Raw genomic sequence first — 27,050 nt, 5'->3', positions numbered from 1 at the left:
CACAAGATTATCACCTTCAAAGTGAGATCAATCTGTCACACTCTATGTGTATGTGTCCTCAGGTTAAATCTTTGTTCATACTTCCTAACATATAACCATGGAAATCTTTTCCATTTTAGTTCACAAAAGGTCTCTCTCTTTTTCTTTTTCTTTGACGATAACAATGCATCATAGGTAATGGCAAGGACAAAAGAAAAAGTAGAGGATATGAAATAATGGACCCTAATTCAGAACAAGTGATTAACTTCTTCAGTTGAAAGGAGGCCAGCCATATGAAAATGTAATTCCAGCCCTCCTATTTAATTTCATGTGGTTGTCATACAAAAGAAGGAACTTTTGATGGCAATTGAACACTCAGAGTGAAATCAACTTGTATTATCTTAATTTAGCGTATTTACTAATTTGATGTCAGGATGGCCTCAGGCTAAACTTTGTAGCACCAGATTGGATCCTTCAGAGTTTTCTAACTAGCAGGGTTTCTTTTAGTATCTCATTATTACATTTGAAATTAACATTCAAAATAATGGCACAGACTATGTTTGGAATTCCAATTTATCTCTTTTACTAAATAGGGTTTTATTATATTTATTTGTAAGAAAAGTGAATTTTATTACTCTAGATTGCTTAATATTAATAAATATTATTATATAACAATGGTGAAAGACTATTCATATTCCTATATGAAATTATGTGAATTTTCCTTAACATTTCTATTTTCTTTCTCCTAATTTTGTATGCAATAGGTCTCTAATTATAGCTACGAATATAGGTAATCCTTAGAAGAGTTATGCTTTTTTAATAAAGCTTCCATGTTTTCCTTTTTTGCAAATGATTAATTATCTTCCATCTTTATATTTATTGTTCAGTGGTGAATATTTGGCTTTTCATTATATTTATACATAAGTTATGGCTTTAAAATGCAAATTTTATCAATCTAAATTCCAGCAACTACCAAACTTTTCACAATGAAATTGTCAGTAATTATCTATAGTTAGACAATCACATAATGTATTAACAGTAAATTACTTCCTATAATTCTTTTCAGACTTTATTTATTTTTTATGTGAAAATACCGTACAGAGGGGTTACAATTACAAGAGCAAGGAAATGAGTACATTCTTAAATTTCGTATCAAGCATTTCCTTTGTTTCCCTTTACCATCCTTTCCCATTCCCCCTCCATGCACCCCTGCCAAAGTTTTAAAGTTTGTTTTTTGACATAACGTCTTGTACATCTCATTGTTGTAATGAGTCCACCTGTATCCCTATTGAAATGATTTGTTGTTTCCCTTCCCCACCACAAATTATACCACTATCAAATACAGTGAAAACAGGGGTTATACCATGGGGAAGGGACATACAAAGCAACAAAGAAATAATCTTATAATTGCATTAAAAACAAATGCATGAAAGAAAAAAAACATTTAAATTACATATCTTAGGGTTCATTTTCCTAACATCACCTTATCTGACCTTTTCTGCTTGACTCATACATATACTAGATATTGCAAATAAGGGAAATCATGGGACCTATGTTTCTTTGGGCTTGGCTTACTTCACTTAATATAATTTTTTCCAAGTCTTTACATTTCCTAAGAAATTCCTTCTGATGGAGGCATAGAATTCCATTGTGTATATATACCACATTTTCTTGATCCATTCATCTACTGAGGGGCATCTGGGTTGGTTCCATATCTTAGCTATGGTAAATAATGCAGCAATAAACAGTTGTGCTGGTAGCTTTAGTATGGTCTTGTTTGTGATAATTCAGGTAAATGCCCAAAAGTGGGATGCTGGGTCATAGGGGAGCTCTATGTGGAGTCTTTTGAGGAACCTCCATACTACTTTCCAAAGTGGTTGAACAAGTTTACACTCCCATCAACAATGTAGTAGGGTTCCCTTCTGTCCACACCCCGTCCAGCATCTGTTGTTATTAGAGTTCTTGATTATAGCCATTCTAACTGGGGTGAGGTGATATCTCAATGTTGTTTTTATTTTCATTTCTTTTATGGCTAGGGAGGTTGAGCATTTTTTCATGTGTCTATTGGCCATCCTTCTTTCCTCTTCAGATAAGTTTCTTTTTAAGTCTTTAGCCCACTTATTTATTGGGTAGTTGTTTCTTTGAGGATTTGTTGTTGGGAGATTTAATTTTTTGAGTTCCAGGTATATTTTAGATATGAAGCACTTGTCCATTGTATGGCTAGTGAAGATCTTCTTCCAATCTGTGGGCTTTCCCTTTGCCATGCAGAAGCTCTGAAATTTCATGCAATCCCATTTGTCCAAACTTTCTTTGATTTGTTTCTCTTTTCAGACTTTAATTCTTATTTTAATGATTTATATAAGACCTCCCCAGGAAAATATTAAATACACACTGTGATAATAGCTATATTTTCCTATTTTTTGTTGTTAAAGATGTGCTGTTTACATTTACTTATTCAATATATTCCTATATATCATTAATTAATAATGTTTGTAAAATTATGGAAGTTTTCTCCTTGTTTTAATCTGTTGTGCACATATTTTAATTTTATCATACCAATATTGCTGTGTGGTTTCAATCATGTTTCCTCTACATTTATATTGTCAATGTACTAAATCATAACACAGTCATTTGTGTTTCTAATCTTAAACCATTTCTGTGTTAATGTATGAGCTCAATTTACATAGGAATTAGTATATATTTAAGATACTGATAACAACTAACTGCTATAATTTTGTACAGGACTCTTGCACAGATGCCTATAAACTTGCCTGTAATTTTTAAGTAATTTATTTGTTATGTGGCATACAGCCTTTCTGCTGCCTCCTCTGAATTCCTTGACTTCAAGTCTTCACAAGCGTATTACTCTTCCCTTTTAGTATGGCCTGGACTTAGTCAAATGTTGTTAATGATTAGAATATTGTAGAGGATACCACTTTCAATATTAGGTTTGAAATATAGTATGACTTCCATATTGATTACTGTCATGAGTAGTTCTTTCTCAGATAACATTGTTCTGGGCGAAGCAAGTGTTGTTAGCAGTCCTATGCATAAATCTACTAGATAATGGCAAATGACCTCTCCCTTAGAATTTTACCTTTATAAATGATCACCTATAGTCATATCAACATACTCTCACACGGGGATTAGGTTTCAAAATATCAATTTGTGGGAAGATAGAAGCATTTACACCATTGTTGCTGTTTCTTGATTGTCTTGATTTTGTACCATACACACTGTAAACCAACTACTATTATACTACTTGTGTTGGAAAGGTTTTAATTTCTGGTTTAACTTTTCTGTTATAGGAAATAACTAGATACACTTTTTTAATGCTGGTCTTGGGCTGACTCAGGGCCTGGACACTGTCCCTGATCATTTCACTCAAGGCTAGTATTATCACTTGAGTCACAGCTCCACTTCCAATTCTTTGGTGGTTAATTGGAAGTAAATGATAGTGGGGATGTGGCCAAAAGGAAACTATTACACTGTTCCTGGGAATGTAAACTTATTCAACCCCTATGAAAAACAACATGGGAGTTCCTCGAAAACTAAACACAGAACTTCCCTATGACTCAGCAGTTTCATTCCTGGGCATTTATCCCATAGACCAGAAGCAAGGCTACACTAGAGTTAGCAGCACAACCATGTTCATTGCAGCATTGTTTACTAAACCAAATACTACTCAGTATGGATCTAGAAAATATGGTATATATACACAATGGAATTCTTCTCATCCATCAGAATGATATTTCTACCATCTGTGAGGAAATAGGAAGACTGGGAATAAATACTACTAAGCAAAGTAATCCAGACCCAAGGAAACATAAATTGCATGGTTTTCCTCATTTGTACTAACTAGAATGTGCTTTTAAATCTACAAATAAATACACTGGATGATGAAAGGAAAAAAAAAGTCATGCTGAGATATGATGAATTATACAGGTTTCCAAGTCTTTCCATTTCCTACCAAATGAGGCAATGTAATTCTTTTTGACAGAAGCATAGAATTCCTGTATATATATATATATATATATATATATATATATATATATATATATATATATATATATATATATTCTGTATTATCTTGATACATTCATCTAATGAGGGGCATCGGGGTTGGTTCCATATCTTAGCAATGGTAAATAATGCTGCGATAAACCTGGTTTTGCTGGTAGCTTTGGTATGACCTTGTTTGTAATTGTTTAGGTAAATGCAAATTACATTAAGTGAGGTAAGCCAGGCCTAAAGAAATATAGGTCCCGTGGTTTCCTTTGTTTGAAATTACTAGTGCATGTTTAGGACAAGCAGAAAAGGTCCACGGCTATGTACATATGACTACATGAGATAAAGTTAAGAAAAATGTACCCCAAGACAGGGACACCAGTGTTTTATTTTACATTCTTGCTAGTGTTTTTAATGTACTTAGAATGCACTGTGATTCTTTTGTTTCTTTTGTATGTTCTTCCTCCATGGTATAACCCCTGTTTTCACTGGATTTGATGCCAATGTTTTGCATCTTGTATATACATTCTTGTAATTTGGGGAGGGGAAGAGATATTGGTGAACACTTAAAGGCTGACTCATTGTGATGGCGAGATGTACAGGACACTATGTTGAAAACAAACTTTACAATATGGGGGGAGCAACTGGAGGAGTTGGGGAGGTGGGGAGGGAAGTGATGGTAGGCAGGAAAACAAAGGAGGAGGTAACAATGCTCGCTACAAAATGTACTCATTAACTTACTCATGTATCTGTACCCCTTCTGTACAACATTTTTACAATAAATATATAAATAAAAACAAAACATTTTCCTGTATATAAAACAAATTATACAGGTCTCTAAGTATTCATCAACACAGAGTGAGATTAAATGATCCTTTCTTCAGAATGATCCTTTCTTCAGATGCACATAGTTATTGCAATAGCTATGTGCATCTACCCACATAAAATAATATTTGTCGAAATGAACTTCAGGATTTAAGCAAGAGGTTTATGTTTTCCTTTGCTACCATTTTTTCCATTTCTTTTGTCTTGTTTGTTTATCTGTCTTTGGGAGAGTAATGGGAACACAGAAATGGAGGAACAAATGCAGAAGTGATACTCACTACACACTATGTTGCAAATGAACTGTAAAACTTGTAATTAGGGACAGGAGGGGAAAAACTGGAAGATATTGAGGAAAGCAGTAATATTGTTTAAAGAGAAATGTATGCTTTATCAGACGTATGTAACCCTAACCTCTTGATACATCACATTTACAATAACAAAAAAATGAATTAAAAAAAGACATGGAAATTGCTGCTTGGGATGGCTTCAAACAGCAATCCTCATATTTCAGCCTCTTGAGTAGCTAGTATTATAGGTGTGAGCCATCAATGGCCAGCTTTCTTAAATATATTTAAAGCTTTTCTTATAATAACTGTTATCTTTCTTAAAACTTTTACCATGCTATAAAGACATTTAAACTTTTATTATTCTTTTTGGATCATATAATCTCAAAGGCAAAATTAATATCCAACAAGCCAGATTTTAAAACATTTTTCATTCTTTCATTTTGAATCTTTCTCTTTCCTTTACTCACTATATCTTTATGGTTTTTTCTGTTGTTTTTTTGTTTGTTTTTGGTCTGTCTTGGGGCTTGAACTCTGGCCTGGGTGCTGTCCCTCAGCTCTTCAGCTCAAGGCTAGCACTCTATCGCTTGAGCCACAGAGCCACTTCTGGTTTTCTAGTGGTTTATTGGAGATAAGAATCTCATGGACTTTCCTCCCAGGGCTGGCTCTGAACCACAATCCTCAGATCTCAGCCTCCTGTGTAGCTAGGATTACAGGTGTGAGCCACTGGCACCCGGCCTTTATAGGATTTTTTAATTTAAATGTATTGTCAAGTTGATGTATAGAGGATTACAGTTGCACATGTAAGGTAATGAGTATATTTCTTGTCCAAAATTGTTACCCTTCCTTCATTTTCACTATATCTTTTTGATAACAGCATAGAGTTGGAATGGATATATATGTATATTCTTTAGATCTCTAGTTTGAGAATCTATTATTTTAAAATTAAGAATTAATTCAATTTACATATAATTACTAGATTGTCCTTATATATCCTAATTGATTATTTTCATCTGATGTGCTGTTTCTCTGCTTTATCAATTTTTCATTCAGTTGAAAAAATATACATTCAGTTGAAAAAATATAAAAATCCCATTTTAATTTTATTGGTTTGTAAAGTATACATTTTCCTTCTGTTCCACAAGTAGCTATCATTGAAATGCTAACTTGAAATTTGCTTTATAGTAATATCTCTTGGTAATTTCCACTTTTCACAATAAATAGAAAAATTACAAACCACTATAATGCTAGCCTCACTTCTGAGAGCATAACAGTTAGCCTTTAAATCAATAAAATTGGGTATTATTCAAGTAATTTTTTACCTACTAGATACTGACTTAGATAGCCCATGCATTCACCATAATGTTCATTCACTATTTCTTCTGTTTTTCTTAGAGTCTCCTGAAATGATTTCTTATTATTTTCAGGAGGTAAGTTCTTCCAAACTTTTCCATTGAAAAGTTCTCATAGCTATGTTATTCCTTTTTGTTACATCAATAATTATAAACAAACAAAATAATAGCATTACTCAATGTGTTACTGATACAAAATTCCCTTGATATTTGGTATCATAATTATTGTCTCATTGATTCTCACAACAAAAGAGAATCTATACCAGGTAATTTTTTCTTTGTATTTGTTTCTTATTATGTTTCATACTTTCTCTTGGTCTTTAAAGATTTACAAGCATATATAATTTTCAGTTGTGAAGCTCTCTTGCTGTGAACCAGTTTGGAAAAAAGTAGGAATAACTACTACTTTGAATAATACCCCATCCCCATGATCACTTTTGTTTGTTTTGAATCTGTATTAAGAATATTTTCAGGGCTGGGAAGTTGGCTCAGTGGTAGAGAGTTAGCCTTGCATGCCTGAGGCCCTGGGTTCGATTCCTCAGCACCACATAAGCAAAAAAAAAGCCAGAAGTGGCACGGTGGTTCAAGTGGTAGAGTGCTAGCCTTGAGCTGAAGAGCTGAGGGACAGCACTCAGGCCCAGAGTTCAGGCCCCATGACCGGACCCCCCCCAATAAAAACCATAAATAAATAAATAAATAAATAAGAATATATTTTCACCTCCTCTTTCTGAGAGTAGAGATATGTTGGCAATATACACAGCTGAAATTCAGTCTTTGAAAGATAGTTCTTCTAAAATGAGCCCCCAAAGTATTAAGTGTTGATTTCCATATGAAATTTGTCTTGGCATCTCTGATTAGTTTACATTTTCTACATGATTCTTGTTCATTCTTGTAGTCATCATAAATAATTTAAGAACATCTATGTCTATGTTAGTTTTTATGTATTTCAATATTTTAAGGACTTTATGGCTAACTGATATTCCTAGGATTTATTTCACTGGAGATGGCAATTTACTTCTCTTCTTTTTCTCATATAAAACCAGATTTAAAAATCAGAGTTGAACTATGTCATTTTAACAATCTATCTTAACTCTCTCAAAGAGTTATATATAGTCTTCTCTTTGTTCTCATAGACATTTTACATATCTGCAAATTTTATTACTTAACCAAATATTACTTGTCTATCATCAGTGATAAATTCAATAAGAAAAAAAAGGCAGTGTTAATCACTTAATATATCACATGATCCAATTGAAAACAGCTCCTTTAGGCACTGAAAGAGAAACAGAAAAATCAGAAAAATGGACCATAATTGTGATAGATACCAAAGAAAAATAACTGACCATGCTAAAGTTCATTTTCAATCATCTTGCTCAAAAATAAGTTTGTAGGGCTGGGAAGGTGGCTCAGTGGTAGAGCACTTGCCTTGCATGCCAGCGTCCCTGGGTTGGATTCCTCAGCACCACATAAGCAAAAAGAAAAAAGCCGGAAGTGGTGCTGTGGCTCAAGTGGTAGAGCACTAGCCTTGAGCTGAAGAGCTGAGGGACAGCACCCAGGCCCAGAGTTCAGGCCCCATGACCAGACCCCCCACCAAAAAAAATAAGCTTGTATTTTGGACAATATTATAGGTTAGCTTAAAATTAGAAATGTAGTTTAAAACCACTGATTATGAGGAATAGCATTCAACTATTGAATCTTGTTAGGATTTTTTAAACATTTGTGCAATCTACCAATAGACCCATTTAGCTTCATGATGATAAGCAATTTATTATGTAATATGTTTTCCATAGATTTTATTATAAAGTAAATGAAACTGTGAGGCATTGGAAGAATTCTAAGTCCTAAATGCAAATTAGTAAAATTTTCTATTTGATCTGTGTATAATGTCAAAACCATATGAGAACTTCAGAGAAAACATCTGTTACATACTCATCAAAGAAATGTCTGATATCAGTCCAAATGGGAAAAAATGCTGAACTAATATATATATATATATATATATATATATATATATATATATATATATATATATATATATACATATGTACATATATGTGTGTGTATATGTATAAACACATATTTGAACACATATTTGAGAAATGTGTTGTGAATATTTTAAGCATAAAAATGTAAATGGTGGGGGCAACAATTGCACACACGTGTAATCTTAGCTACCCATGAGGTTGAGATATGAGGATCATAGTTTGAAATCAGCTAGAGCATTAAAGTCCATGAGACACTTACCTCCAATTAAATACAAAACAAAAAAACAAAAAAAAAACACAAAAACTACAAAAAATGGAAGTAGAAGCTGGGCACTGGTAGCTCATGCCTATAATCCTAGCTACTCAGGAGGCTGAGATCTGAGGATCATGGTTCAAAGCCAGCCCGGGCAGAAAAGTCTGTAAGTCTGTGAGACACTTTTCTCCAATAAACCACTAGAAAACCAGAAGTGGCACTGTGGCTCAAGTGGTAGAGCACTCCCTGAGCTGAAGAGGTGAGGGAGAGCACCCAGGCCCAGAGTTCAAGCCCCATGACTGATCAAAAAATAAATAAATGGAAGTAGAGCTGTGGCATTGGCCCTGAGTTCAAGGCCCAGAACACATTCTCTCTCTCTGTCTCTCTGCCTCTGTCTCTGTCTCTCTCTGTTTCTCTGTCTCTCTGTCTCTCTCTCTTACCACACACACACACACACACACACACACACACACACACACACACACACAGAAAATGAAAACCCTTTAGTAGAAAGGAAATAATCAAAAGGAAGGCATAAAAGTAATTGAACTTATTTATTAGTTTACTAAATGCTACAGTAATGCATTCCTTGTATACTAGTCTTTTTCACCTGTGTAATCTAATCTTTCATACCTTCAGGTCATTCTCTGTCTCCATAATAACCTGTGCTAATTCTATAGCATTAACCCATGATATTACGTTAAAGTTTGTATTTACTTGCTTATTTTATTTGCCAGCTATAAATCTAATAAAGGCACACATTCTATTTACCTAGTTAATTGTTACAGTTTAATATATATAAACAGAGGGTATTGATTAAATTTATTGAAGTTAGATTATGCAAGTGTGGAAATAAGCAAAAATTGACTAAATGAGAACAGGCACAAACTATGTATCTAGAAGTGGCTACAGTATAGGAAGACAATGATCATCTCATATACTGTGGTAAGATGCAAAGGCAGGCACAGGAAAGGATGTTGAGAACTGCAAGATGTGTCTGTGAGTATGTTACTTAGAAAGTAGAACATTTATGGGATTGTTAGGAATTTTATATCTCTAGTTAATGCTAAGATGGAAATGGGATCACAAATTAAGTATACTGTCAGCTTTTATGTAACTTGGTAGCACCTTACAAAGAATATCACTTTACAAAGAAATTTGTGCTTATGTTGATATAATGTTCTTTAAATGAGCGTAAGTATCACACCAGGCACTAGTCATATGCCTTGAAACATAGTTTTCTAAGAACTCATTTACAAATGTGCATGTACACTTGTGCATGCATGTATGCGTGAGCACGCGCATGCGCTCCCACACACACACACACACACAAACACACACACACACACACACACACACACACACACACACACACACACACACACACACACACACACACACACATACTGAAGCTTTAAGTCAGAGCCTGGATGGTGGATGTTGTCTTTTAGCTTTTTTGCTCAAGGCTAGCCCTCCATCACTTGAGCCACTGCTCCACTTGGCTTTTGATAGTTAATTGGAGATGAATCTCACAGACTTTCCTGTCTGGAGTGACATGAAGCTGTAATCCTGCTCAGCTTTCCACCTTCTGGGAAGTTAGTATTACAAGCTTGAGCCACCAGCTCCTGGCTTAAGAAGTTATTTATATTTTAAATAATAACTATTTAGCACTTCAGAGGACTTCAACCTGGAGAATTCTTAGAAAGGAAACATTAGGAGGTCTGAAAATTTCAGGTTGATAACTAGAAACAATGATTTGGCCTGACCCATCTCCAAACAGAAATTCAGTGTAGCCAACTTTACATAATGGAACAAAAAAACATTCTTTCTTTTGTTATTTTAGTAAGTTTATTATCCTTAAGCAATTGTACAACTGAGTTTCCAGTTAACAAAGTAGTTTATGAGTACAATACATTTTAATCAATGTGACCCCTTTCAACATCCTCACCCAACCACCCACCCACACCTTCCCTCACTCTTATTAATTTTGTAGACTAACATTGAATTCCTGATTGCATTCTTGTCCCTATTCTGCTTTTTATCTTCCCTGTGGCCCTACCGAACCCTTTCAAGTACCCACATTCTGATGTTCATTTAGTTGAACTTTTGACTTTTCTTTTCTAAGGAATCACATTGCTTGTGTTATCCCTTGAATCTACCATATTTCAGATAATGAATTTGGAAACATTGCATACCACACAACATACTTACTTTTAATTTTGTAAACTAAATCTATCTTACACATATAAAGGAAAGCATGCATCCTTTGTCTTTCTAGACCTGTCTTACTTCACTTAATGTAATTTGTTTTTCCAGGTTGTTCCATTTAAAAAGAGCATTCTTACACCAAGTTACTATGAAGCCACAACCTTTAGTTCAGAAGCAATGAAAAGTTTTCTTAATATTCAATAAAATCTGTCTCTTTCTTATATTGAGTACATTGATGAAGAATTAATGGTCAAAATTAAATTATTTTAAGGTTGGTTAAGCAGAGGCAGTTAAGAGTATATTTTGCTCTTAGTGGAAAGATAATAAATGTCAAATTATATCTCTTGTCTTAGTGAGATTTCAAAAGGTGACAGAGCTAATGTCCACTCATGGAGAATCATTAAAATATATTATTATTGTTATTATTATTTTCCATCATACCATAAGCATGCCCTAGATCTACATGATGCTGGTCAAATTTTCTTTTACCTTTTGAATATTTGAAACCACATATATGAATGAAATTTTATTCCATGGTTTGTGCTAAATCAGTTGTATCCATCTGGACACTGAGACACAAAATAAATTATCAAACATTTGAAAAATATAGTTCTATGTGTCATATAGCAATAGACATTTCAATAGTGGCTTATTTTTTGGTATCCTTTTCTAACATGGTACATATACGTATATTTAGGTGTCATATACATACACAGCAGAGCATTTCTGCTAATGCCTACAGTATGTGACACTAAATAACTAAAAAATAATAATGATTATATTCTTTCTATGATTATTTAGTAAGAATTTACATTATCAAATGAAGTAAAATCATTTAAATAGAGCTATTTTTGAACATGAGGAATACATTTATCTGTAAATAATTATATACACAACCAACACACAGAGCTTCATCTAAAGAGTTAGGGAGTTTTCCTACTAATTTAATCATTTTAGAAAATTGTGTCACACTGCTTTCATGGTAATTTCTTGCTATAATCCCTGTCCCAGGAAATCCCCATGAGTTCTGTTCAGTATCTTCAGCGTGTTTCTGTCAGTGGACAATACTACCCTGCCAACATTTCAACATCATGCCAGGAAGGCAAAAGAGAACAGCAAATCTTGCCATGTCAAAACACAACACATTTTGAAAGGGGTTCCTCTAGAGCATAAAGCCCATCTATTGAATGAATTTGAAATTCTTGTTGGTTACTCCAAGGAAGTAATACACCTTTCCTGAGTATCTTTTCACAAATTGGAGTTCTGCCTATTAAAAAAAAGAAAAAGAAAAAATAAAGAAATATTAGGTAGAAAGTATCAGTCTCTGTAGCCAAAATAAATCATTCTTACTTTAAATAGAAAATAGAAACATATACTCTAAACACTAATTATTACTATGGTTATTAGCTAACCATGATTATTGATTAAGTAAATGTACATTAAATGGTGAAACACACATACACACATACAAAGCAGAGCTTGCTAGGAGCAGTTAATAAAAGTTGAGAGAATGGAAAACAATAGCATGAACATAAAACAATGGATGTGTTTATGACACAAAATATTTTGGATACCAGATTATATTTGATGATAAAAAAGGAAAGTGTGTGTGAGCAAGGTTAATTTGCATAATATTACCTACACTGTGCTCAAAAGATTAACTATACTGTGCAGCACCTCTGTGGTGATCTGTTCCAAAAGCTCTCTGGAAACAAGAGGGCTTGGTAAGAAAGGCTGTGTTTCAACAAGACCCATTGGATGATGAGAAAATGCATCCTTTAAATAGAAAACACCAATTATTTAATTACTTCTGCATGGGTAGAGAAGCAACAATTTTCATCTTCCACAAGGTTAGGATGGTGAAAACAATAAAATCCCATAGTTCTACCTGAATAAATGCATCTGAGAAACCAATGATTACAGGTGCATATCAGAACAGATTATAATTAATGGAACTTATTTAACTATAGCACGCAATACCATAACTGATTTTATGCTTAATTGGTCGATGAAAGATCACTACAATTAGCATCTGAAAGCAATGCAATTGGTGACTGCTTCACATTTTGAATGTCAGTCAATTATAACAGGTTCATTCTAGTCCAAAAATTTTGGCAGGTAACTTTCATTCTTCTGCCCTGTGAACCAACACAAGTACAATTCTAAAGCCAAGAAAAACCCAGTTTCATCTACATAGTATGCAGCGTCATATCTGAAATGCTTATATAAATTTGGCTTGGTTCCAAAGCTACATTTTCCCAGGGAATGTGGGGTCTTTTTCTTTCTATCTATCCCCTGTTTTAGCTCTAGTGTTGAAGAATGCTTGATCATCTAGGATGGTCCAGATCCTCCTTAATGTTAATAGCCTTGGGATAAAGATTTTATTTATGGATGTCATCTAGTATGCGAGCCCATAATTGACTTTGCATCCTCATTTGAAACTTCATAGGAACAGCAATATAAGGCATGCATTTTAGGGGCTCTGAAGGAAAGGTTCGAAACAATTCTAAGAAAAATAACTATCGCTGAAGACAGTAATTTTTATCATGATGTGTTATTGTGTGAATATAGGATTCAATTCTGTTTGGTAATGTTTTACCTAGGCATGGACATTGATATTTATCATTTAAGTTGCTATATAATTTGGGAGTTGCATGCATCAATTTAAGTACAAGTTTTATACATGTTTTAGAACCACTTTTACAACACTATAATTTTCTGGCCTTTTAGGTATTGCTAAATCTTCCAGTGAATTGGTCTCATTTTATTTTCTTATATATGGATTTATTTATTTATTTTTAGTGCTGAGGTTTGAACACAAGGCCTTTTATATGCTAAGAAAATGCTCTTTGTGAACCATATCCCTATCCTTCTGACCTTGGAATAGTTTTATGGAATATAGTTTAATAACTTGCATTCTTGGTTCCATGAGTCTTTTCTGAATTTTCCTTCAATTAGAGCCAAAGGTAACTCATGAATTTCCCCCTACATCATAAATTTTATAGAGAATTTTCTAAAGAGTAATAGTTTTGTAAAATTTTCTTGTGCCACATTTAACTATCTTGTGTAGTTTTTTTTTTATTTTGAGAAATTTCCCCTAGTTTTCTTCATTGATGTTTGCCTATTTTATCTTTCAAGTAGTAAACTGATTTATTAATTAATGATGCTATTTAAACTGGTAATTTTCTTTAATTTTTTTCTCTTGTAGAAATGCTACTTCATTTCAATATACTTTGTCTTTTTTATTGAGTTGGTAGTGGTTCACACGCACATTAATTTATTACTATTAATAGAGAAAAGCACTGTGTCCTTGGGTTTTAACTTATCTTATTGATTTGCAGTATTTCTAGTATACCAGTTAACAAGATTTAAAATTTACGTTTTTATGTCCTCTTTTCATTCAGATGGTTTTTCACAGTGAGCTTTTAAATTTCCAGGTGAAAAGGCTTGCAAATATTTTTTTTATCAATTTCTAGTCTTCTGATATTTTTCTTGAGTATAACTTTTGTAAAGAGTAAAATACTGTTTTAAAAAGTTGTGCTTGGTACAATTTTGTTTTTCTTGTAGAATATTTTTTGAGTTTTTGTAAACATTTTCAGAATTAAATGAGTGAATCTGAAAATCTTCTGAATCTGTTGAGGCCATTTACAGTTGCTTATATGACTGAATTTTGGATACCAGATTATATTTTATTTAGGTTATTTTATTTTGTTACCTCTGTTGTATGTTAATTATTAAGTATACTTCCTTTATGTTTTATATCTTAGGTTCTTTTTATCTCCCTTTAATTCCCTTTGATTTTAAGATTGATTTTATTATTATGTGTTATTTGTTTTACGTGTTCACTTTTGTCTTAATTTTACCTCCTGACAATGTAATTGGATATGTTACAGACTTTCTTCTGCCTGTAGTAGGTATGATTATCTCTTTCTGATCTTTATACATTTCTAATTTCTACTCTCTTATCTGTGTTCAGAGATCTTCTCAATGTTGTCATTAAAATCTCTAAACAAGTGTCTTTTTTGTTTGAGGCATGAAATTTAATCTTTACTAAAGTAAGCTAAAGCATTTTTTAAATGTTACGGTGCTTTCTTTTCCCCCTGAATTTGTTTAATTCTTGCTTGAGAATTTTTGGGTTTAATATGTTTGTCCTCATGTATTAAACTCCCAAGTCAATAGGTACACATGGGCATGCTCACACAGATACACAATACACACACATACAAATTATCATTGGATTGAAGATGTAGATCAGCCCAGCAATCACAAATCCCTAGATTGAGATCCCAATATCACCAAAATAAGTTATCAAGAAAACAAATTAATAATTCTCAAGTCAGGATATTTTTCTTTCCTTTCTTCCTTAAGTAGGTCTTATTCAGGTTTGATTGTTGTAATAGAAAATAAACAATAGAATTTGTGTTTGGTTAAAAAATCTTAATCTTAAGTATTTTTGTTTTATCTAAATACAGAAAATACATTTCTGTATTTTATCATATCTGAAGAATTGCACGGATATTGTCTTCCAGTCTCTATTTGTTCCTAGGTGATACACATACATATGTACATACATACACACACATATACACACACAGAGTATGCATATACACACCTAAGAGGAAAGTTGAGGGTCTAATTAGTATTATTTTTGTTGTTGTTGTTTAAGACTGCCCTCTTCCATTGGCAAAGGAAAGTGCACTATCTTTATAGTGTTATTTAGGTAGGAAGGAAGTATGATGAATATGAATAACAGTCTCTCAGTATATCTTTGTCTTAATTTCTGGACTCTGTGTATTACTTTACATTGGAAAATGGACTTGCCTATTTGAGCTACTTATCTTGAGATGAGGAGACTATCTCCAATAATAAGGATGGAATTAGTGATTCTTAAAGAGTCAATCCCATGATGGTAGTAGAAACTTTAGTGAGGCAATTTGAAATGCAAGAAGAGATCACATGCCACAAAAGTAGGTGTCCACTAGAAACTCAAGAGTGTCTGGAAATGCACTTTCTTATAACCAGTCCAGAAACAGTCAGTTTTGCTGATCATCATGAAAATGATTTCAGACTTTTAGCCTGCACAGTTATAAAAGATAAAATATTTCATTAAGTGACTAAGACAATTCATTCAACCAATAATACAATAAGAAACTAATAAAGGATAAATATATTATGTGCTTGCATTTCCACAGGTTCATTAAGTTCTTTTCTTGTGCTCTTCTTTTTCTTTATCATCAAATCTCCAAGTGTAGTTTCTCTTTCTATGTATCTCCTTGTCCTTCTAAAGCTATACTTTTGCCAGTATGAGACCCACAATCTTTCTTTGATTTTTCAGTAGCTATTATGTTCCATTAGACAATAAAATATCCCCACCGAATATACATAATGCTGTGTGGGATTTGTCTTTGTGAAGTGACTGGTGTGTTCTAGCACATCCCATGTAGCATCTGGAAGTGCATCTGGGGATGGAGTTTTTACCTTTCAATGTATGCACACTTTGAAGTAGATAGTGTTTTCCATCTCCTAGCAATGTTAATTATATGTTACTATCATTACATTTTAATTAATATTACGCTGTTATAAGTCTCTGATGGTAAACTACAGGATAGAAACAATGAGAATTTTGCTATCTTTACTATTTTCTACCTTTAGCACCATGCATGTTAGGGATTGAAGAATACCAGTCAACAGCTGGAGAAGCTATCTGAAAAAACTGACAAAGCAGAAAGAATTAGTGTGTGGCTAAGTGTCATTTCCCTGGCAACCACAGTGATCTGAGTTCTATTCTTACCATTTCCCCCTCCCAAAAAATAATAAAAATAAGAAAAATCAACCCTTCCAACCATTAAGCAAGGCTTTATTAAAAGGTACTGGTTTTCTATTAATGATCTTTATCATTCTCAATGACATTCATAAAATTCTATCCGTAATGGAAAAAATACTTCTTCTCTATACATTGTCAGACAAGGCTGCTAATGAGCAAAATTCTTTTCCCCCATTTTCCTGTTTGCATTCTCTGACAAGTCTTCTCTCACATTTATTTTTGATCCTCAACATTTTATAAGCCTTATTCTAAAATTTAGATGCCTAAACCATATTCATGTAACTATAATCTTTTGAAATGTATTTAGTATTAAGTCAAGTGGTAAGTTGAATTTACACTTTTTTCCAGTAGTAGAGTTTAGAAACAGAAACCATAGATGTGAAAATGGTGCCCTACCACACGAGCCACACATCCAGTCAAGCTTTATGATGAATATTTTTGGAGATGGATTCCTGTGAACTTTTCTTTCCAGACTGTTCTAGAACCATGCTTCCCAAGGTCTCAGTCTCCTTAGATATTTTATTTAAAATATCCTTTAAAAAAGCATGGACATGGATTTCAAATAGGACAGTGTGCCAAATATTCACCTAGAAACTTTCTACTCTATGTCATGTCATACAATTATTAATTAATCCTTATAATTAGTTTTTCTGCATTGCTCATTTTAACTATTCTTCCTCTCACCATTCCTTTGGCTGTTTATGTTGCTTTCCCAAATGTGCCATGTACTGTTTTTATTGCTTTATTTACAGGAATTTATTCTTCACAATAACTTTACCCATCACACAAATGAAGAAACAGCCAGTTATTGATATAATGCTAATAAAGGCTACAGAGTTCATGACCATAAATGAACTATGCTATACTGAGAGTAAATTACCTAATCATGTAATCTTCTAAATCCTATAATCTTTTACTCTGACTCATTTGCAGGAAACAACTCCCTCTTACAGTATTTTTTCCAGCTGTTCTAATTTATAATTTCTCCAGAATAAATTTGCACACAATGCTGACTTAGGGCTTCTTTACCTACTTTTACTGCTCTTTCAAATAAGATATAAGACTATTCAACTCTGGCTATATCCCACCTACTGGCATCTAGTCTGATTGATCTGTGCCAAAGTCCTGTAAAATATACCAAGTTTATTTCCTCATTTTTCCTGGGTTACAGACCAAAATATTACCCAAAAGGGAACACATGGCAGGTCTAAATATTGAGATTGCAACTCCTTTAAGATTGTGAAACCTAGGAGTGATGGGTGACAATGTTGTCCGAAACCTTACATTCATAAACTGTTTTGTAGAATAGGAACTTCTTTGTACAACTACTTAAAGAAAATAACAACAAAAAATGTTAATAAAAATAAAATAAAGGGGCTGGGAAGGTGGTTCAGTGGTAGAGCGCTTGCCTTGCATGCCTGAGGCCCTGGGTTCGATTCCACAGCACCACATAAGCAAAAAGAAAAAAGCCGGAAGTGGCACTGTGGCTCAAGTGGTAGAATGCTAGCCTTGAGCTGAAGAGCTGAGGGACAGTGCCCAGGCCCAGAGTTCAGGCCCCACGACCGAACCCAAAAAAATAAAAAAATAAAAAATAATAAAAAACTAGAATGCCTAGAAAATATATATGGTGCTATTTTATTTGAAGCAAGACAAATAGGTTATATGTATTCACATCTCTGTGTGCAAATAAAAGTATGTGTGAAACCTAAAAAAAATATTATGATACCCTAACCATTAATTCATAGATTATTTATATGTATGTTCTTGAAAATATTAAAGTTTAATTTTTTTGAAAACTTTTACTGTGCCTACAAAGTCAGTTTCATGCTCTGTTTAAATTTAAATGTCATAAAAAACACAATCTTTCCTGAAAAAGGAGAAAATCTAGGCAAAAAGAGTCATTTTATTTTTCAATAATAGAAAACATGATAATAAGATTGACATAGTTCATTGCTCTATTTTCCTAAGATATTATATAATTTAAATGATCAATTTTTTAAATTCAGCTTAGGTCATTTTTAGCAATTGCTTGATAAATTAGTGGACATCCTTTAACCCACACACCTATAGCCATCTAATTTTTGATAAGGGAGCTAAAAAAATAGAATGGAAGAAAGACAGCCTCTTCAGTAAATGGTGTTGGCAAAATTGGTTAACTACTTGTAGAAAACTAAAGCTAGATCCTTATGTATCAGCCTGCACCAGAATCAACTCCAAATGGATCAAAGTCCTCGGAGTCAAAGCAGACCCCCTGAAAACATTAAAGGCGGAATATGAGAAACCTTAGGTCTGTCTCCTTAGCACAGGCCGAAATTTTCTTAATAGAGACCCAGAAACACAAGAAATCAAAGAAAGGTTGGACAAATGGGACTGCATGAAATTGCAGAGCTTCTGCATGGCAAAGGACATAGCTAGCAAGATCAATAGAAAGCCCACGGATTGGGAGAAGATTTTCACTAGCCATACAACCGGACAAACGCCTCATATCTAAAATATATCTGGAACGCAAAAAATTAAATCTCCCAACAACAAATCCTCAAAGAAACAACTGCCCAATAAATAAGTGGGCTAAAGACTTAAAGAGAAACTTCTGAAGAAGAAAGAAGGATGGCCAATAGACACAAGAATAAAAGCTCAACCTCCCTAGCCATAAAAGAAATGCAAATCAAAACAACATTGAGATTCCACCGCACCCCAGTTAGAATGCCTACAATCAAGAACTCTAATAACAACAGATGCTGGAGGGGATGTGGACAGAAGGGAACCCTACTGCATTGTTGGTGGGAGTGTAAACTTGTTCAAGCACTTGGAAAGTAGTATGGAGGTTCCTCAAAAGACTCCACATAGAGCTCCCCTATGACCCAGCAATCCCACTTTTGGGCATTTACTCAAATTATCACAAACAAGACCATACTAAAGCTTCTAGCACAACTGTTTATTGGTGCATTATTTACCATAACTAAGATATAGAACCAACCCAGATGATGAATGGATCAAGAAAATGTGGGATATATATACAATGGAATTCTATGCTTCCATCAGAAAGAATGACATTGCCCCATTTGTTAGGAAAAGGAAAGACTTGGAAAAAATTACATTAAGTGAAGTAAGCCAGCCCCATAGAAACATAGGTGCCATGGTTTCCCTTATTTGCAAAGCTAGTATATATTTGAAACAAGCAGAAACGGTTAGATAAGTTGATGTTAGGCGAAATGAACCCCAAGATAAGGACTCAAATGGTTTTTCTTTCTTGCTATTGTGTCTAACATATTTATAAGATGATTTCTTTGTTGCTTTGTATGTCCCTTTCCCATGGTATAACTCCTGTTTTCACTGTATTTGATGTTGGTATAATTTGTGGAGGGGAAGGGAAACAACAAATTGCTTACATAGGGATACAGTTGGATCCATTGCAACGAATGTACAAGATGTTATGTCAAAAAACGAACTTTGCAACTTTGGCGCGGGAGGGGGTGGCGGTGGTGGGGTGGGAATGGAAAAGGATGGTAAGGGGTAACAAAGGAGGAGGCAACAGTGCTTGATAATAAATGTACTCATTTCCTTGCTCATGTAATTGGTTGTTTTTGTTTTTGTTTTTATTTTTGTTTTGGTGTCTGGTCGTGGGGCCTGAACTCTGGGCCTGGGAGCTGTCCCTCAGCTCTTCAGCTCAAGGCTAGTGCTCTACCACTTGTTGCTCATGTAATTGTCACCCTTCTGTACGGTATTTTCACAATAATAATAATAAAAACTTACTAAAAAAATTAGTGGACATCTTTTAAAAAAATCTTCCTTAGTTTCAAGATTTTAATATCTGTAGCTTACTACTAAAATTATATTTTATTTCCTAGGTATGTCAAATAATTCTGATTATTTAATTGAGTTAAAATAGAAGTTATTTATACTACATTTAATTGTGCATCTACATTCTGTTATTATCCTGAGCAAGGAGTCGCTTTTTAACATTTGTATGTATGCATGCAACTTTGAAAAACTTCTGTTTTACCTACCCATTGTTTTCAAAGAAAATGAAGCTGTTCTGATAATGGCTTTCTTGGATTGGTGTACCTTGTTATTCATCTACTCTTACTCTCTTTCTGGTGTGTTGAGTTGTGCTGTGTTGTGTGTGTTTGTGTGTGTGTTTTCATCTATGATCTTGACTATTTCTAAAACGTATTCTTTTTCCATTCTTTCTAAGTTGACCAACTTTTAAATTTGGCCAGAATCCTCTTTCTTTCTTAAATGTGTCTTTTGAAAATTTAACACCTGTTTTATTTTTATATTGTTGTAAAAATGCTGTACAGAGTGGTTACAGTTACATGAGTAAGCAATAAGTACATTACTTATTGATCATCCCCTTGTTGTCCCACTATTTTTCCCTTCCATTCCTCCCACACTCCTCCCCACTTTTTAAAAAAACACTAATTGAAAGAGAATATCTGTTTTTTTTTAAACTGTAATCTTGTTTTTCAATATCTTAGATGGGTTTACTTTGAAGTTCTTTGGTTTCATTTTATATTTTATTGTGACTTGTTTGTTGTCACACTCTATCATGTTGACAATTGTTTCTGTATGCCTGCAGATTATCATTCTGTCAATGGGGAAGACTGGCCGACAGGAAGGTCTACAGGAATCAATTGTTTTTAACATTTCCTGTCTGTGTAGAGTTCTGAAATACCATCACAAACAAGCTGAAGTCCACAGATTTAACTTTAGGATCATTCTAGAAATCACACAGCAGAGCAGAAGATACTGCTTTGTTCTGCTAACTACATTTTTTGCACAGCTTTTGGTTCATTTTCCCTTCTCTCTCAAGCTTGTATTAGAGGAAACAGACACTCACAAGTAGCCATTATTCTCTCCTCAGGCCATAAACATAAATAAAGAGAATATGATATTGAATATTATTTATAAATAAATATACAGTATATTTACATATAATATGAATAATTTTGATGGCTTCAAAAATGTCTTTTAGTTTCTATGCCAATTTCCAAATAACTTCTGGATGATAAATTTTAGTGTTCAGTCTCTTTCCACTAATAATTTTATGATTGCCAGCAGGAAAATATTCAGTTTCCATTCAAATTTGGATATATTTATAGATCTACAGAGGTAAACTTACTGAGCAAGAATTTTATAGGAAAAACACTAATAAAGATGATATTACCATATGTAGTTACTTTTAGCCATCTCAAATTTTTTCAGAAAAATTCAAATTAGAAAATACCTGTATAAGAAACATGTTCAATCAAAAATTTATAGCCTATTTCTTTTCTTTTCCAAAGAACTGAAAATGATGAGTCATAATGTTTTTTAATGTTGCTGACTCTACACAGAGTACAAAATTGTAATAATATTATGTTCAAGTGTTTGTCTACAACATGTTATTGAAAACAAAATATTCTGAGTAAATTTTCTGAGAATACTCACTAGAATTTGTATTTATTTCTGAAACAATATGTTCATCATAATTGACTAGTATTGAAAATATTCAAGAAATAGCTCTTCCTTTCATTGTGATAGAATCTTCTTTTTCATTTGTTTTGAAAATATATTGTTCAACAATTTTTATACTTATACTACCAAAGCATTCCCAAATGTGTACATTAAAACCACATGTTATTACATGATTTTCTTCCTGGGACAATTATATTTTCCTAATTAGTGCAGTATGCCTCTCTTATTTGCGATTTACTATGCATGATTTTGATTAACACAATAAAAAACTAAATTTAAAAATTAGAATAAATTGCAAAAAGAAAAGGTCTGAATCCCTGTAGTTGCATTACACAGTTTTGCTGGTTAAAAGAAACTCTAAATCAGTACCATGTGACTTTCAGTTGAATTTATTATTGTTGTTGTAGCTGTTGCTGTTGTTTGCCAGTCCTGGAGCTTGAAATCTAAGCCTAGGCATTGTCTGTGAGTTCCTTTTGTTCATGGCTAGCACTCTAACACTTCAACCACATTACCACCTCTGGCTTTTTCTGTATAGTTTCTTGGACGTAAGTATATCACAGAATGTCCTGCCCCACCTGGCTTTGAACCTTGATCTTGAGAGTTGAGACTCCTGAGTAACTAGGATTATAGGTATGAGCCATCAGTGATGGGCTCATCCGTTGTATTTTCATAGCTGTGCAATCCACTCAGTTTCTCTTGAGTTTAATTTTGTCAAAATCTACCTTTTAAATAGTTCCAAAAAGCAAGGACAAAGTTGATGTGCTTAATTGAAGTAGTAAAGTGCAAATTAGAGATTTGTTAAAATGGGCCATGTATCTAGTGAGAGTTGGGTGGCTATTTGGGAAAATGAATCAATCATCCATATATAGTACTCTATTGAAATCTAGTCAACTGAGTATTCCAGAATTTTCTTTAGTGGCTGTCTCCTTAGAATCTTGTTAAGGTGCTTCTGTACATTATATTTAAAAATGTTAAAATATATCCAACCACTTGGTTAATGGTATTGATGTCATGAATCCATTATATCAAAAAAATGCATTATTCTATCTTCTCAACAAAACAGAAAACCTAAAGCTCATTGTTAAGGTAAATAGAATATTTACATTTAACCACATAGTCAACATCATCATCTGATATCTTACCCTATTTTTCTGTAGAAATAATTAAATATTCTGAGAAGAGATAAGTTAATTTATCACAGTATAATATGAATTACCAATCCGGAAATATCACATTATCTAAGTATTAAAATGCTGTGAACAGTGGCTGGGAAGGTGGCTCAGTGGTAGATTGCTTGCCTTGCATGCATGAGGCCCTGGGTTCGATTCCCCAGCACCACATAAGCAGAAAAAGCTGAAAGTGGCGCTGTGGCTTACAGTGCTAGCCTTGAGCTGAAGAGCTGAGGAACAGCACCCAGGCCCAGTGTTCAGGCCCCACAACTGACAAAAAAATAAAAAAAAATAATAAAAAATGCTGTGAACAACCCAGAAAATTTTGTTTATTGATTTACATGGATTATGGATTTGTTACAATATAATCATTTTTTCTAGTCTGAGACATTTTAATATGGATGATTATCTCAGTAACTTTGTATTCCAAGAAAGTGGATATACATTCTCAGCTGAATCAAAAATTTTAGAGTATGTTTACTAGAGAATTTCAGTTATATTTTAAATGTCATTTCTTTTACAGTGTTTTAATAGTGAAGAAATTATTTGTTTTATAATTTATAAAATATAAGCAAGCATATATTACATATTAACTAAAAGACTTTTATTACATTTTATAATTTAGTCATAAGATGAATTTATGTTATATATAATAAGGAGTCATGTATTTATTAGGCTATATAATTTTACTAATTGCAGATATTTATTTTAAAGATTCTATGAGTGTCTAATATTTATTCTTTCTATCTAAAAAGCTATTAATTTAATGAGGAAAGTTTGCTGCTTCCTTAAGGCCACCTCAAATTTTAGACATTACATTTTGAATAAATTTTCCCAAAGATAATTTTTTGTTACCAGCAATATTGGCCAGTTTTGTTCATTATAATGATTAATATGTTAACCTAATTATGCTCTCTAGAGCAATTAGTCTTAACTACTCATAGCAATGGAGTATGGATATCTTTCATCAATCTTCAAATCTAGTGAAGTCCTCCAGGAAACTGAATTTTATACATGAATGCAAAAGTTTGCACTTTGTTTTCACAATGTTTGGGCTCATACACTGTAGGACTCTAGGTAAGAACTCTGCCATTCCTTGAGTCCCATTCCTGGCACTCCACAAATGTTATGTATTAATCCCTAAGCCTATGTTTGAAGTATCTTACCACCTATTGCACTGTGATGGGTTAGAGGATCAGGGAAGACAAGAAGAAGGATTATAATTGCTTCAGGAACTTCCCTGAGGCTACAAAAATACTAATCATGATTGGAAAAGAGAGAAAAAAACACAACTGCACTACATACCTTCAGGCAATTTTATGAAAACTGCCGGTTTCTTTGGGATATAGGATAAGAATGATCTGCTTTGAGTTAGATCATGAAGATAGAAGTTTATATTTTTCTTATTTAATAGTTATCAAATTGTATAAACTTAAAAAGACATATTCCAATAAATAAAAACTTTACAGTCTAAACAGGAAACTAACTATAACATTTTCAATTTGAAAAGTGAAAAGACTGGTAAAAATGATCTCTCACAAAGACCCAAAATTGAACTATGAACAAGGACACAAAGAAGGCAGGAAGGGAGGTGAAGAATGAATGAAATATTATCAGTCAATGATAACAATTCAACGTGTGCCTTTACAGCTAACAATTCAACATTTGGAAAATAGATTATCTATTAAAGTAGAAATTGCTTCCGAGCAAGTCTACAGTAATCTTAATAATCAAACCTGATAAAAATATATTTTGACCAAACATTCACTCTTTGAAATAATCAAGATTAAAAACAAAGGCTACCTGTAAAGAAATATCTCAAAAGGTCCCCATGGGAATACATTTGCTCATGTATTTGCACCATTGTACTTTCTCTTGAGTGTGAGCTGTGGACAAGTGCCTTGTCCATCTGGCACTTTCTAGGTAATACCTATCTCAACCCATCAATTACTGCCTAGCTGGAATAATTGTCATGAAATTGGAAACCTAAGCTTGTTATATATCATAGGCATATATGAAATTAAAAAACAATGTGAATGAAACGTTTTGTAAATTTTGAAGTGATACACAAATGTGTTTATTAGAAAAAGTAATTGGAAATGATATTTCTCAACCTCCCACATACTGCCATCTGCTTTTTAGTAAAATATTTTCATGCCCTTTTTATGCTATAAGTTAAGATATCTGAAAATTGGCATTATTGTAATGTTTCCAATTGGGATTTTTAGAGAAGTGTTTAAACTGTTCAATACTGTGTGACACTATTATGACACATTCTTCTAATTCAGATAGGCAAAATTACTACATGAATCATTTGATTATTCACATTACTACTCAAAATACTCTGAAATCCCCTTCTTGTTCACAATTTAAGTACATGCAACAACAATGAGGAGAATAGTATATTTTCACAACTCAACTGATTAAGAACATGAGTGAGTCTTTATTAAGAAAATTTTGGCCTGTGCCAATGGTCCCTAGAGTTTTTCCTATTCCTTCCTGTAATGTTTTCAGAGTATCTGCTTTTACACCAAGGGCTTTGATCCATTTGAAATTGATTCTTGTGCAGGGTGATCTATAAGAACCTAACTTTAGTTTTCTACAGGTGTTTAATCATTTTTTCCGGCACCATTTACTGAAGAGGCTGTCTTTCTTCAATCCTATTTTTTTGGTTCCCTTGCCGAAGATTAGGTGGCTATCAGTCTGCAGGTTGATTTCTGAGAATTCAGTTCAATTCCATTGTTCCTCAGGTCTGTTCTTGTGCCAGTACCAAGCTGTTTTGATTACTATGGCTTTATAGTAGAGTTTGAAGTTTGGTATTGCTATTTCTCCAGCACTGTTCTTTATGTTGAGGATCGTTTTTGCTACTCGGGGTCTTTTATTGTTCCATATGAATTTTTGGGTTGCTCTTCTATTTCATTAAAGAATTTCTAGAAACACAACAAATCAAAGAAAGTTTGGACAAATGGGCTTGCATTAAACTGCAGAGCTTCTGCAGAGGACATAGATAGCAAGATCAATAGAAAGCCCACAGATTGGGAGAAGATCTTCACTAGCAATACAACAGACAAGGGCTTCATAACTAAATTATAATTAGAAATAAAAATATAAATTCTCCCAAAACAAATCCTCAAAGAAACAACTGCCCCATTAATAAATTGGCTAAAGACTTAAAGAGAGACTTCTCTGAAGAGGAAATAAGAATGGTCAACCTACATATGAAGAAATGCTCAACTTCTCTTGTGATAAAAGAAATGCAAATCAAAACAACATTGAGATTCTGCTTCACCCCAGTTAGAATGGTTGTAATTAAGAAATCTAATAAAACAGATAAAGGAGGGGATGTGGCCAAAAGGAAACCCTACTGCACTATTGGTGGAAGTTTAAACTTGTTCAGCCACTCTGGAAAGCAGTATGGAGGTTCCTCAAAGACTCCACATAGAGCTCCCCTATGAACCAGCAATCCCACTTCTGGGCATTTGTCCAAATGATCACAAACAAGGCCATACTAAAGCTACCAGCACAACTATGTTTATTGCAGCATTATTTACCATAGCTAAGATATGGAACCAGATGCCTCTCAGTAGATGAATGGACCAAGAAAATGTGATACACACAGACACAGACACACACACACACACACACACACACACACACACACACACACACAATGGAATTCTATGCTTCTATCAGAAAGAATGACCCC

General features: G+C 33.5%; 1 pseudogene; it reads left to right on the top strand.

The window, feature by feature from the left end:
* LOC138820648 (activator of 90 kDa heat shock protein ATPase homolog 1 pseudogene) overlaps window positions 1-27,050 on the top strand; it is a 169,462-nt pseudogene that overhangs the window by 955 nt on the left and 141,457 nt on the right.

The sequence above is a fragment of the Dipodomys merriami genome, unplaced genomic scaffold (assembly GCF_024711535.1).
Source record: "Dipodomys merriami isolate MVZ:Mamm:240054 unplaced genomic scaffold, mDipMer1.0.p SCAF_9, whole genome shotgun sequence".
Classification (NCBI taxonomy): domain Eukaryota; kingdom Metazoa; phylum Chordata; class Mammalia; order Rodentia; family Heteromyidae; genus Dipodomys; species Dipodomys merriami.
This window is presented reverse-complemented; position numbering and strand designations above follow the sequence as displayed.